Consider the following 13,484-nt stretch of genomic DNA (forward strand, 5'->3'; position numbering starts at 1 on the left):
TCGTTGATGTGGTCCCCGAACCGATTGTCCCATTGCCGCCATTAGAATTCAATCGATTGAATTAGCCTACATTTTCCCTGATATTGCCCACCCGTAGGTGGGGATATCAGGAGAAGATCCGCTCGCTTGGCGACATCGCCAAATAGTACCGTATATACTCGAGTATAAGCCGATCCGAATATAAGCCGAGGTACCTAATTTTACCTAAGAAAACTGGAAAAACGTATTGACTCGAGTATAAGCCCCTCAATGGTGCAGCATGAAAAGCATCCATATACCGGTATACGCGCGCAACGACCATATTGCATGTAGTTTGAGTGCAATTACTGTATATACGTGAGTATAAGACGATGGTTACTTTTTAAGCACATGTTTAGGGCTGAAAAACTCGGCTTATACTCGAGTATATATGGTAGTATTCACCAGGTGTTTTACCAGCCATGTGGCAACACTACAGGTGCCCCTTCTGACCTCCCCCCGGCTCTGGCCCTGAATGGAACCAGCTTCTTGTATGATTTTTGCTTTTCCTTTTTTCACTAAAATGTTTCTAATTTATTTTCAACTTCTTTGTATAAATGACAATTTTGCTACTATTAAGCACTAATGGCTCAGGGTTTTGGCTTATCTTTTTTTTGCATTTGGATTTAATGAGCTCTGTATAAACTCCACCCTTTCCCCAGCTGCAGCCATTGTCAATATTTCAGATAAGGAGGAGTTCATTATACAGAGGGCTTATCTACGGACTGGCTGTTTGTTTAAAGGAGAAGGAAAGGTAAAAACTAAGTAAGCTTTATCAGTAAATACAGCCATAAGCACTCACAGAAACGCTGCCCTGAGTCCTCTATCAAAAGAAACAGGATTTCTTGTCTTTGTTTTCCTGTGCCAGAGACACGCAGCTCTCTCCTCTCTTCCCTCTCCTGCTCCCCTCTCCCTCAAGAATGCTAAGAAATTCCTCCCCCCACCCTTAGGAATGTGGATCTGAGCCAATCAGCAGGAAGCTGACTCATAGTCTTACACACTGAGCATGTGCAGGGGTCTTGGTCTTGGTGCAGGAGTGAGGCATTATGGGAATTTTCTTTACACAGCTCAGCATTTTTTCTTCCTGTTTGGCTTCTGATCATCTGAACGGGAGAAATATGGGGAGACTTAAGGGCACTATTGAGAGAACTGAAGGTATGTCTATGTGATTCTGTTACTAATACTGGCCTTTGGGTTGGGGGAGAAGACAAGATGTCATTTAGGGGCGGGGATATGATTTAAGGGGCAGGGAAATGGACAGGTGGGGCGGGGAAAAACCACAGCAATTTTTATTCGAAATTGCACTTTGTACCCTCCACTATTGTAAATAATTGACTTTTCTTGTTCAAGTCCATGTATTTGACTTGCCTTGTATGATAAAGGGGTGGGGGGGGGGATTAAACTTTCGTTTGAGTGGAGAAAGTGATAATTTGCAACTGGTCCTCATTTTTAATTACTTGCACTTTGTGAATTATTTAGCTTTGTGTTCAGCAGCTCTCCAGGGATTTCAGCAGCTATCTGGTTGCTAGGGTCCAATTTAACCTAGCAACCAGGCAGTGGTTTGGAAGAGAGACAGGAATATAAATTGAGGAGGGCCTAAATAAAAAGATAAGTAATAAAAAGTAACAAAAACGCTGTAGCCTTGCAGAGCAATAGTTTTTTTGGTGCCGGGGTCAGTGACCCCCATTTGAAAGCTGGAAGGCGTTAGAAGTGGAAGGCAAATAACTCAAAAACTATAAAAAATAAATGAAGACCAATTGAAAACTTGCTAAGAATAGGCCATTCTATAACATGCTAAAAGTTAACCTAAAGGTGAACCTCCCCTTGAAGATATTCTACACTAGATATGTATATTTATACACAGATATATATATATATAAGAAATGCACCAACCAAAAGGCTGCAGCTTTAGGAGCCCGGCTCGCTGTATTACTACTGGGAAATACGGGGGGGGGGGGGGGGGGCAAGCTCTGAGCGAACTGAGCGGGAAGTGGTGTGGGAGCAAAAGGCACAACTCTGTACATTAAATGATAACTAAAATAATCTCCCCAAACTGGAATATATATATCAGTAAATATTGGCCTTTTATATTCTTTCCCTTGAGCCCCATTTAGTGATGGGCTGTGTGCCCCCTCAGAGATCAGCTGACAGGAAGTGATGCAGCTCTAACTGTAACAGGAAGTAGTGTGGGAGTAAAAGGCAGAACTCTGTACATTAAAGGGAAACTATACCCCCAGAATGAATACATAACCAACAGATAGTTTATATTATGTTAAGTGGCCTATTAAAGAATCTCCCCAAACTGGAATTTATATATATATATGCCATTTGAAGGCCAAGGTGTTGTGCAACTGTAACTCACATTAAGGATGGGCGCCAGAGGTTCTTGAACTTAAAGAGGAACTTATTTATTGAATAGCTGCACATAGGGGCATTAGCAGACAACAGTGCAGGTCTCTCACATATGACAGGTCAGGCTTATACTCACAGTACTTGGCCACGTTGACTCTCCCCCCGCAGGACACAATGGGTTACTCCCAGCTTTCAGGTTATCCTTCTCCCAGTGGAACCGAGGCAATTCTCTATCTAGCCCTAGGTCTGTGCATCGGGAACCCTATTCTAGGCAACAGTACACCCGAGATAATAATCCCTCTATGCTCCTTGTTGGAGCCAGAATTGCTCATTAGCCAGCCCTGACTATCTATCACACCTATTACAGAACTTGCCTGACCTGTCTGGGCCTACCTTCCCATTATATTGAGGACCCCCCATAGCCATATAAATAACTGGAGGACTGCCTGTGAGAGAGGGGCATCATTTACCAGTCCCAGACACATGTATACAGTATGTGGGTGTTTATTATAGGTCCCAGGAATGTACCAGGTTTGTGTTAATTACAAAGCAATGTGTATTATATACACAAATACAACCTACAACCTACTAGTAGTTAGGCAGGTTATATATAGGTATTATGGTTGAACGTGATGGACGTATGTCTTTTTTCAACCCAACTTACTATGTTACTATGTTACATAGCAGCGTGATTAGAAAACGCTTGTTGGATAATTAGGATATATAAGTGTTGCTTATTCAATCAACTCTCTTAAATACCACCCCTCAGTGTGAAAAGTGGAGCCGAATGGCGTCATAAAAGTCCATGATTACTCAAACTGTTCCTATAGGTTTTATTTTTCTGAATCCTCCTGCTTCAATGTCTCCAATGATTACTAAACAAGTCCAGTTGCTTTAGATTTATTTATACTAGTTATCCTGTTTCTATAGTGTTCTCCACTAGGTGTCACTGTTGCTCTCGCGTTCGAAGTCACTTCATTCAAAGTTGTCAATGCAGCTATTGTAGGATATACATAATAACTGTAACACATTTTGCTTATCCTTTCCATATTTCTGTGCTGTGGTACAACATATATGAATGTTACAGCTCCAAGAGGGTCTTTCATTACATAGACGGCTCGTTTCTTCCACCAGATACTTTTCATTTATCCTGTAAGGCAAATACAGTCTCTTATTACTTAGTAAATAGGTTCATAGCTATCCATTTTTTCTTACTATGTCTCTATTCATTAATCAAGAAAACATTTCAGTTACAATTGTACTTCAGTCCTTTAGTTACACAGTCGAGTTCATGGATCTGAAATGCTTCACATTTAAGGGGATACTGCCATGATATTTATGGGGTACTTTTTATCTCTAAATGACACTGTTACACAGCAAATAATTCCCTCTGCCATTTAAACTTTTATTCTTGAACCAACAAATGTATTTGTAGCTGTAATATTGGTGTGTAGGCACCATCTCAGTGCATTGTGCCTGAGTCTGAGCTTTCAGCCAGCGCTACACATTAGAACTGCTTTCAGCTAACCTATTGTTTCTCCTACTCCCATGTAACTGGAGGAGTCCCAAGCCGGACTTGGATTTCTTACTATTGAGTGCTATTCTGATACCTACTGGGAGCTGCTATCTTGCTCCCTTCCCATTGTTCTGCTGATCGGCTGCTGGGGGGGAGGGGGGGGGATATCACTCCAACTTGCAGCGCAGCAGTAAAGTGTGCCTGAGTCTGAGCTTTCAGCCAGCGCTACACATTAGAACTGCTTTCAGCTAACCAATTGTTTCTCCTACTCCCATGTAACTGGAGGAGTCCCAAGCAGGACTTGGATTTCTTACTATTGAGTGCTATTCTGATACCTACTGGGAGCTGCTATCTTGCCCCCTTCCCATTGTTCTGCTGATCGGCTGCTGGGGGGAGGGGGAGGGGGGGCGGGATATCACTCCAACTTGCAGCGCAGCAGTAAAGTGTGACTGAGTCTGAGCTTTCAGAAGGAGCCAGCGCTACACATTAGAACTGCTTTCAGCTAACCTATTGTTTCTCCTACTCCCATGTAACTGGAGGAGTCCCAAGCCGGACTTGGATTTCTTACTATTGAGTGCTATTCTGATACCTACTGGGAGCTGCTATCTTGCTCCCTTCCCATTGTTCTGCTGATCGGCTGCTGGGGGGGAGGGGGGGGGATATCACTCCAACTTGCAGCGCAGCAGTAAAGTGTGCCTGAGTCTGAGCTTTCAGCCAGCGCTACACATTAGAACTGCTTTCAGCTAACCAATTGTTTCTCCTACTCCCATGTAACTGGAGGAGTCCCAAGCCGGACTTGGATTTCTTACTATTGAGTGCTATTCTGATACCTACTGGGAGCTGCTATCTTGCCCCCTTCCCATTGTTCTGCTGATCGGCTGCTGGGGGGAGGGGGAGGGGGAGGGGGGGCGGGATATCACTCCAACTTGCAGCGCAGCAGTAAAGTGTGCCTGAGTCTGAGCTTTCAGAAGGAGCCAGCGCTACACATTAGAACTGCTTTCAGCTAACCTATTGTTTCTCCTACTCCCATGTAACTGGAGGAGTGCCAAGCCGGACTTGGATTTCTTACTATTGAGTGCTATTCTGATACCTACTGGGAGCTGCTATCTTGCTCCCTTCCCATTGTTCTGCTGATCGGCTGCTGGGGGTGAGGGGGGGGGGGATATCACTCCAACTTGCAGCGCAGCAGTAAAGTGTGCCTGAGTCTGAGCTTTCAGAAGGAAGCCAGCGCTACACATTAGAACTGCTTTCAGCTAACCTATTGTTTCTCCTACTCCCATGTAACTGGAGGAGTCCCAAGCCGGACTTGGATTTCTTACTATTGAGTGCTATTCTGATACCTACTGGGAGCTGCTATCTTGCTCCCTTCCCATTGTTCTGCTGATCGGCTGCTGGGGGTGAGGGGGGGGGGATATCACTCCGACTTGCAGCGCAGCAGTAAAGTGTACCTGAGTCTGAGCTTTCAGCCAGCGCTACACATTAGAACTGCTTTCAGCTAACCTATTGTTTCTCCTACTCCCATGTAACTGGAGGAGTCCCAAGCCAGACTTGGATTTCTTACTATTGAGTGCTATTCTGATACCTACTGGGAGCTGCTATCTTGCTCCCTTCCCATTGTTCTGCTGATCGGCTGCTGGGGGAGGGGGGGATATCGCTCCAACTTGCAGCGCAGCAGTAAAGTGTGAGTGAAGTTTATCAGAGCACAGGACACATGGCCGTGGCACCCTGGGAAATGAAAAATATGGCTAGCCCCATGTGACATTTTAAAATTTAAAATAAAAAATCTGTTTGTGTTTATGAAAAACACAGAGGGAATTATTTTTCGTTTAGAAATGCAGAGTACCCCATAAATATCATGTCTGTATCCCTTTAATAAAACCATCATTTGAATTTGGGAGTTTTTTCACATTTACTTCACCTTTAATGACTTCTAACGTTCCTTACCATCTGCAATTAACCCCATACATACCAATAAGATCACTATGACTTCTAACGTTCCTTACCATCTGCAATTAACCCCATACATACCAATAAGATCACTATGACTTCTAACGTTCCTTACCATCTGCAATTAACCCCATACATACCAATAAGATCACTATGACTTCTAACGTTCCTTACCATCTGCAATTAACCCCATACATACCAATAAGATCACTATGACTTCTAACGTTCCTTACCATCTGCAATTAACCCCATACATACCAATAAGATCACTATGACTTCTAACGTTCCTTACCATCTGCAATTAACCCCATACATACCAATAAGATCACTATGACTTCTAACGTTCCTTACCATCTGCAATTAACCCCATACATACCAATAAGATCACTATGACTTCTAACGTTCCTTACCATCTGCAATTAACCCCATACATACCAATAAGATCACTATGACTTCTAACGTTCCTTACCATCTGCAACGGATCCATTTTATGAAGAACATTCAACTGCAGAACGTTTGATGGGTTTTTTGCCTTTATTTTTATTTTTCTTTCTTGATTTTGCATTTCTTCTCTTACGAGACAAACCTGATAATGAACCTGAGAGGACCCTTTGGGGCCCTTTCGGTGGATCATTACGGCCCTCTCGATGGATTTCTACATTCTAAAAATACAAAGAGGCGGAAGGTCATTAGAGGGGAGTTACTGCATCAGACGGGTGTTAGAGCGCAGCAATAGAGCGCTGCATTATTCCCGTATTGCAGTCTCGTGGCCCTAGGGGTTCACTTGGGATCTGGTTGACATCTTGTTATATAACATTGGATCTTTGGGGGATCAGTAAGAGTAATGCCGGGGGCAATTACATGCGGTTACCATCAATATGTACCCCTGTTTATTAATAGAAGGGACAGTTGTAAGGGGCATCATTTGGACAGGGGTAGAGGGGACATCTGTGTCCCCTATCAAGTTCCGTAGCAACTAGTAAGGCAAACCAAAAATCTACCCAGAGGGGGAGTCATATATCATTTGCACCTGGGCAGTAACCCATGGCAACCAATTGGATTTCACTGTTGAAAGTGCTAATCACTGATTGGTTGCTATGGGTTACTGCCCAGATGTAAATGTGCCCAGTGTTTATAAATGAGCCCCCCTTTTCCCCCTTACCTGATTAGCGTTAATATCCTGCATTTGAGGGACGGCCATAGAGCAGCTTCTCACCTCCTGCAAGAGAAATACAAACAGCTGAATCCAAAATGGCATTCTATCAAATCCCTCCATCCTGTTTTGTTACTGTAATTGCTGTTTAAAGCAATATCCATCTATTCTCTGCACTGCTGCTTCCGACTCCATGTACCATATAAAGAAGGCAGTATTACTAAACTCCCCTCCCAATTCCCACAATGCCCTGCATGTTCTGTGATTAGCACAGAGGTGATCCATCCTACATACAGTCAGGGCCAACAGTGCAGGGAATAGAAAAGGAGCTGATTGGTTCTTCATTCAAAAGCAATTAAACTTACAAACAATTATAAGAGTGGAGACAGACAGATTGCTATGGGGAATAATGAAGCGTAACTTTATGTTATAAACTGTAACTGTAGTTAGGAACGGACTCAGTCTCATTGCTAATTAGTACTCACCCCTTTATCTTTAAAAGCACATTTCATGTTCTTTTTCTTCTTCTTAGACTTCAGACAATCACCCTCTTTAATAAAGAAATGCACGACCCCAGGATCCGACTTCTGAAAGAGAATCCATTCGTTATTCATTGTTTGCTCAAGCAAAAGTCTGTGTACTCTCAAGAACTGTGGGGTTAATACAATGTCCATTAATCATAGTAATCTTATTGGTATGTCTGGGGTTAATGCAATCCTCTGAATCCATTTTCTACAGTCTACAGTCATAGGATTTAAGAAAAACCCTCTTATGTTGTAGGCAGTTATGGATTATTATTATTATTATTATTATTATTATTATTATTATTATTATTATTATTATTATTATTATTATTATTATTATTATTATTATTATTATTATTATTATTATTATTTTATTATATGGCGCTGGTTCCACTCTGGGCTAAAAATTATCATTATATTTAAACATGGTCCCTTTAATGGAGCTCCCTATAGATCCTCTCAGGTCACTGTCTGTGTTTCCAATGAGGGGTGGGCGTGATTGGGAGAGCCAATCACAGCCTTGCAGTCACATAAGCAAAGACAGGCTTCAGTTCCCTATCAGGTCAGCCTAGCTGCTGATTGGTTCCTGTCCTACAGTGCAGTCTGGAAAAAAAGGCAACAGGAAGGGGCACAGATAGGCGGGACTAGAAGGGTTTTGGAGGAGTATAATGTCTTGTCTTTACACAATATGTCTCCTTTCAACAGTCCATTTAAGTCATTGAGTTCCAGGCACAACCACTTGGGGGCACATTTATAAAACTAACCAGACATGCACATTTTTTACCCAATTTTGAGGTTGGGGGGCAGGTCCGTTATGTTGGGGCGGGGATGTGATGTAAGAGAAAGCAGGGCATGATGTCATTGGCCCACATTCAAGGGGAAATAGGGAGCCAGATGGGTTAGAAAGGAGCTGGGAGAGGGGATAGGGGGTGGGACAGGGGGGATCGGAGGCAGAAAGGGGGGTGGAGGACAAGTTATTACAAATTTTCCAACTGCATTGCAAATAAATGTGTAATACCGGCCACAGCCATTGTTGGTATTACAGTAGCTAGGCCAGTGCAACCCTAGCAACAAAGAATAATACAAGAGAACAGAAAGCAGCTAAAAGTGTCAGCACAAGAAAGAGGGGGGAAAAGGAAGACGAGAGAAAATGGAAACGTTTTTAAGAAAAGACAATGAGAGGGAAGGCAATGGAACAGAACAAATACATTCCTGGGGTAAAGAGATACTTACTGCCCCGCCGTTAGTGATGTAGCAAAGGGCAAACACCCTTCCTTGTTCTTTGTTATATATTTCAATTTCTTTCTTAATGGCTGCACGGATTTGGTCATTCCTATCGGCAGGCAGAGAGCCCGTGTTGGGCGGCGCGGCCAGGCTGAGCAGTGCCAGGGTGAGCCAGAGTCCCGCCATGCCCGCAGAGCTTGCACTTCACTCTCAGCCCTCCGTGTGGAACAGGAGTCCCTTTTATATAGTCTTCAGCCATCAGGGAAATCCCTGCGATGCTTTAATAAGGGGGACGTTTTTGACAATTATCAGAAAGTCAGTTGTTGTCATTTGACAGGAAATCAGTTCAATAAATGAATCATAAATAACCTTTGGAGCCTTTAAACTGAGTCAGGTAGAAAACTCACTCAAACAGTAAGATATGGAACCTTCCTCTAAACCATTGGTATCGCTTTAAAGGGACATGTCATCTATTTATCCACTCTGATTTTATTATCAGTTATTCATATAAGTATAAAGTATAAATGTTAATAATAGTAACTGGAAAGTAGGGCTGATATTATGCATAATAAGTGCCTGACCTGCTTAGGGCTCATTATCCCCAGTGTTTCTTCTTGCAAATCCCTGCAGTGCAGTAGATAAGCACCCCAAATCCCCCCCTAACTGGCCTTCAGGCTGGGCCCCCTTAGCCCATAACAAGGTTACAGATATATAGAAACATTGGGGTAACAGTCACCCTGCTATAGTTCCTGGGGTACCCAGGGCACAAATAAGCACTCACCCCAAATCCCCCCCTAACTGGCCTTCAGGCTGGGCCCCCTTAGCCCATAACAAGGTTACAGATATATAGAAACATTGGGGTAACAGTCACCCTGCTATAGTTCCAGGGGTACCCAGGGCACAAATAAGCACTCACCCCAAATCCCCCCCTAACTGGCCTTCAGGCTGGGCCCCCTTAGCCCATAACAAGGTTACAGATATATATAAACATTGGGGTAACAGTCACCCTGCTATAGTTCCAGGGGTACCCAGGGCACAAATAAGCACTCACCCCAAATCCCCCCTAACTGGCCTTCAGGCTGGGCCCCCTTAGCCCATAACAAGGCTACAGATACATAGAAACATTGGGGTAACAGTCACCCTGCTATAGTTCCAGGGGTACCCAGGGCACAAATAAGCACTCACCCCAAATCCCCCCCTAACTGGCCTTCAGGCTGGCCCCCTTAGCCCATAACAAGGTTACAGATATATAGAAACATTGGGGTAACAGTCACCCTGCTATAGTTCCAGGGGTACCCAGGGCACAAATAAGCTCTCACCCCAAATCCCCCCCCTAACTGGCCTTCAGGCTGGGCCCCCTTAGCCCATAACAAGGTTACAGATACATAGAAACATTGGGGTAACAGTCACCCTGCTATAGTTCCAGGGGTACCCAGGGCACAAATAAGCACTCACCCCAAATCCCCCCCTAACGGGCCTTCAGGCTGGGCCCCCTTAGCCCATAACAAGGTTACAGATCTATAGAAACATTGGGGTAACAGTCACCCTGCTATAGTTCCAGGGGTACCCAGGGCACAAATAAGCACTCACCCCAAATCCCCCCTAACTGGCCTTCAGGCTGGGCCCCCTTAGCCCATAACAAGGTTACAGATATATAGAAACATTGGGGTAACAGTCACCCTGCTATAGTTTCAGGGGTACCCAGCCTCTGTGACACTTGCAGTGGATCCTCAGGATCCCAGGAGCCTTTCTCTATTCCAGCACCTCAAGCTCAGCGTGGGTTAAAGCTGCCAGACTGCCCCGGGATTTATTATCCTTTCACTTTCACTGGGAGTTGGTGGCACCTTTGCTTTACACACCCCGGGGTGCTCCATCTGGTGTTGCAACACATAACTCACACTATCGGTACCGCTAGTAAATCCTCCCACACTCACACTGCCTTCTTAAAGGGACCTAGGATATTTGTATACAAAGGGTGTCCCACTGTTATATTCATTGATATTCTGTTATGTCGATATTGTTATTTCACTGTTCTCATTGAATTGCTTATATATTTTCTTACTAATATATTACTGTCTGTACATATTGTGTGGTGTATTGTCTATTATATTGGGTTTAGTAATCCCTGCTGCCCCGGGAACTATAGCAGGGTGACTGTTACCCCAATGTTTCTATATATCTGTAACCTTGTTATGGGCTAAGGGGGCCCAGCCTGAAGGCCAGTTAGGGGGGATTTGGGGTGAGTGCTTATTTGTGCCCTGGGTACCCCTGGAACTATAGCAGGGTGACTGTTACCCCAATGTTTCTATATATCTGTAACCTTGTTATGGGCTAAGGGGGCCCAGCCTGAAGGCCAGTTAGGGGGGGATTTGGGGTGAGTGCTTATTTGTGCCCTGGGTACCCCTGGAACTATAGCGGGGTGACTGTTACCCCAATGTTTCTATATATCTGTAACCTTGTTATGGGCTAAGGGGGCCCAGCCTGAAGGCCAGTTAGGGGGGGATTTGGGGTGAGTGCTTATATGTGCCCTGGGTACCCCTGGAACTATAGCAGGGTGACTGTTACCCCAATGTTTCTATATATCTGTAACCTTGTTATGGGCTAAGGGGGCCCAGCCTGAAGGCCAGTTAGGGGGGGATTTGGGGTGAGTGCTTATTTGTGCCCTGGGTACCCCTGGAACTATAGCAGGGTGACTGTTAACCCAATATTGTTTATGGGGAAGTGTTACTTACTCTTTCCCTGAATACATAACCCTGTGGCTTTAAATCTGGGACAACCAAATACATGGCTGCCGATACACTGCACTGAGACAGTTATAAGTCAAAATATGAGGCAGATGTTTTCCATTCCTATTGTAAGATTGTAATACATCAGTACTCACACAACCATAAGCTATAATTTATAACCAATACTTTTCCTGGATTCCCGGAATAAGACTTTCTCTCAGGCATCATGGCGGGGGCCAGGCTGTTGTGTTACTACAGCTCCCAGGTAAAACACAATAAGGGCACAGTGGTTCTTGACCTTAACCATGAAGTATTTATTTTGCCAGATCCACAAAAGAGTGATAACAAGCAATAATACAGGTTTCACACATAGAACTAATCAGGTGTATACTCACGGACACATAAATAGTCAAAAGTACTAGCCCCCCAGGGTCAAATGGCACAATATTTTGTACAATCACATATGGGTCTTCCCCAACTTTTGGGATTACTCCATTCAAGTGAAAGCCAGGATATTAATCCCACTGTCACTCCTTGGTGGAGCCAAAACCTGCTCACTAGCTAACTATAACTAACTGTCACACCTAGTGTGACCTACTACCAGCCTAACCTATCACTTGCTATACTGGCACCTCCCAGGTTCTACTATCTCTCCAAGAAATGACTCCAGAACCCATGAGGGTTTTACATATATATTTTAGCACCCTGTCACCTTGTGGCTAAACTATAGAAATACCTTGGTCCTACTTTGACTCAGGAAAAGTGATTTATTTCCCTTCTAGGATACGGACCCTCATAAGAGTCTAAAGTACTAGGGGACTGTCAGGGAAAAGGTCAACCTATTAACCAGTCCCCAACACTTTTATAATGATCCTTTCCAATTTCCTATATGTGTAGGTTCCATTCAAGCTTCCAGTTTTTTGTTTTCCTTGGGCAGACATTGGTTTTTACTTTACATGCTCTGCTTTCCTTGATAGCACTTTTGGTTTTGCTGCAAACTAATACAGGTATGGTATCCCTTATCCAGAAAGCTCTGAATTACGGAAAGGCCATCTCCCATGGACTCCATTTTAATCAAATAATTCAGAATTTTAAAACTGATTTCCTTTTTCTCTGTAATAATAAAACAGTACCTGTACTTGATCCCAACTAAGATATAATTACCCCTTATTGGGGGCAGAACAGCCCTATTGGGTTTATTTAATGGTTAAATGATTCCCTTTTCTCTGTAATAATAAAACAGTACCTGTACTTGATCCCAACTAAGATATAATTACCCCTTATTGGGGCAGAACAGCCCTATTGGGTTTATTTAATGGTTAAATGATTCCCTTTTCTCTGTAATAATAAAACAGTACCTGTACTTGATTCCAACTAAGATATAAATAATCCTTCTTGAAGCCAAAACAATCCTATTGGGTTTAATTAATGTTTTATTGATTTTTGAGTAGACTTAAGGTATGGAGATCCAAATTACGGAAAGACCTCTTATCCAGAATACCCTTGGTCCCGAGCATTCTGGATAATGGGTCTTATACCTGTATCCTGGCTCATCTAATGTGGGCGCAAAGCCCAGGTGTTTAGCCCAGTGACCAGCTGACCAGCAGGAAGGTTTTCTGTATGTTCCTTATGGTCACAGGGGGAACAGATCTTCCCTGCATAGTGTTCTATACAAAGGAAGGGGGCAGATTTCCAAACAGTTGTTACATATTTCTCTTTACTTGTTGAGTAAGAGGCAAAAAGAAAAACAGAGCCACATTAACGTCAACATCCCGTGCAACTCAGCTCCAAACCGCTTGCTGCAAGATGTTGCTGTTGGTCTGTATTTATGGTGAAACCCTCCCTTGGGCAATATACCCAGTGTTTCACACTTCCCTTCAGTACAACATACCAGTTCCCAAGCACATTGGATATTAACCTAGAAAAATACATTTGGTTCGGTATTCATCCGACTCTTTCACTAAGGATTCGGGGTTCAGCCAAATCCAAAACTAGTAGATTCTGTTTATGTGAATGTTATACAT

General features: G+C 43.5%; 1 long non-coding RNA gene across 1 annotated transcript; it reads right to left on the reverse strand.

The window, feature by feature from the left end:
• Positions 1-2,858: 2,858 nt before the first annotated feature.
• Positions 2,859-7,118, reverse strand: LOC116411591. Its single transcript, XR_004223230.1, has 3 exons — positions 6,996-7,118; positions 6,303-6,495; positions 2,859-3,520 (listed from the first exon to the last, which is right to left on the reverse strand). It is a non-coding gene; the product is annotated as an uncharacterized LOC116411591 (long non-coding RNA).
• Positions 7,119-13,484: the final 6,366 nt, after the last annotated feature.

Source organism: Xenopus tropicalis, chromosome 6 (assembly GCF_000004195.4).
Source record: "Xenopus tropicalis strain Nigerian chromosome 6, UCB_Xtro_10.0, whole genome shotgun sequence".
Taxonomy (NCBI): Eukaryota; Metazoa; Chordata; class Amphibia; order Anura; family Pipidae; genus Xenopus; species Xenopus tropicalis.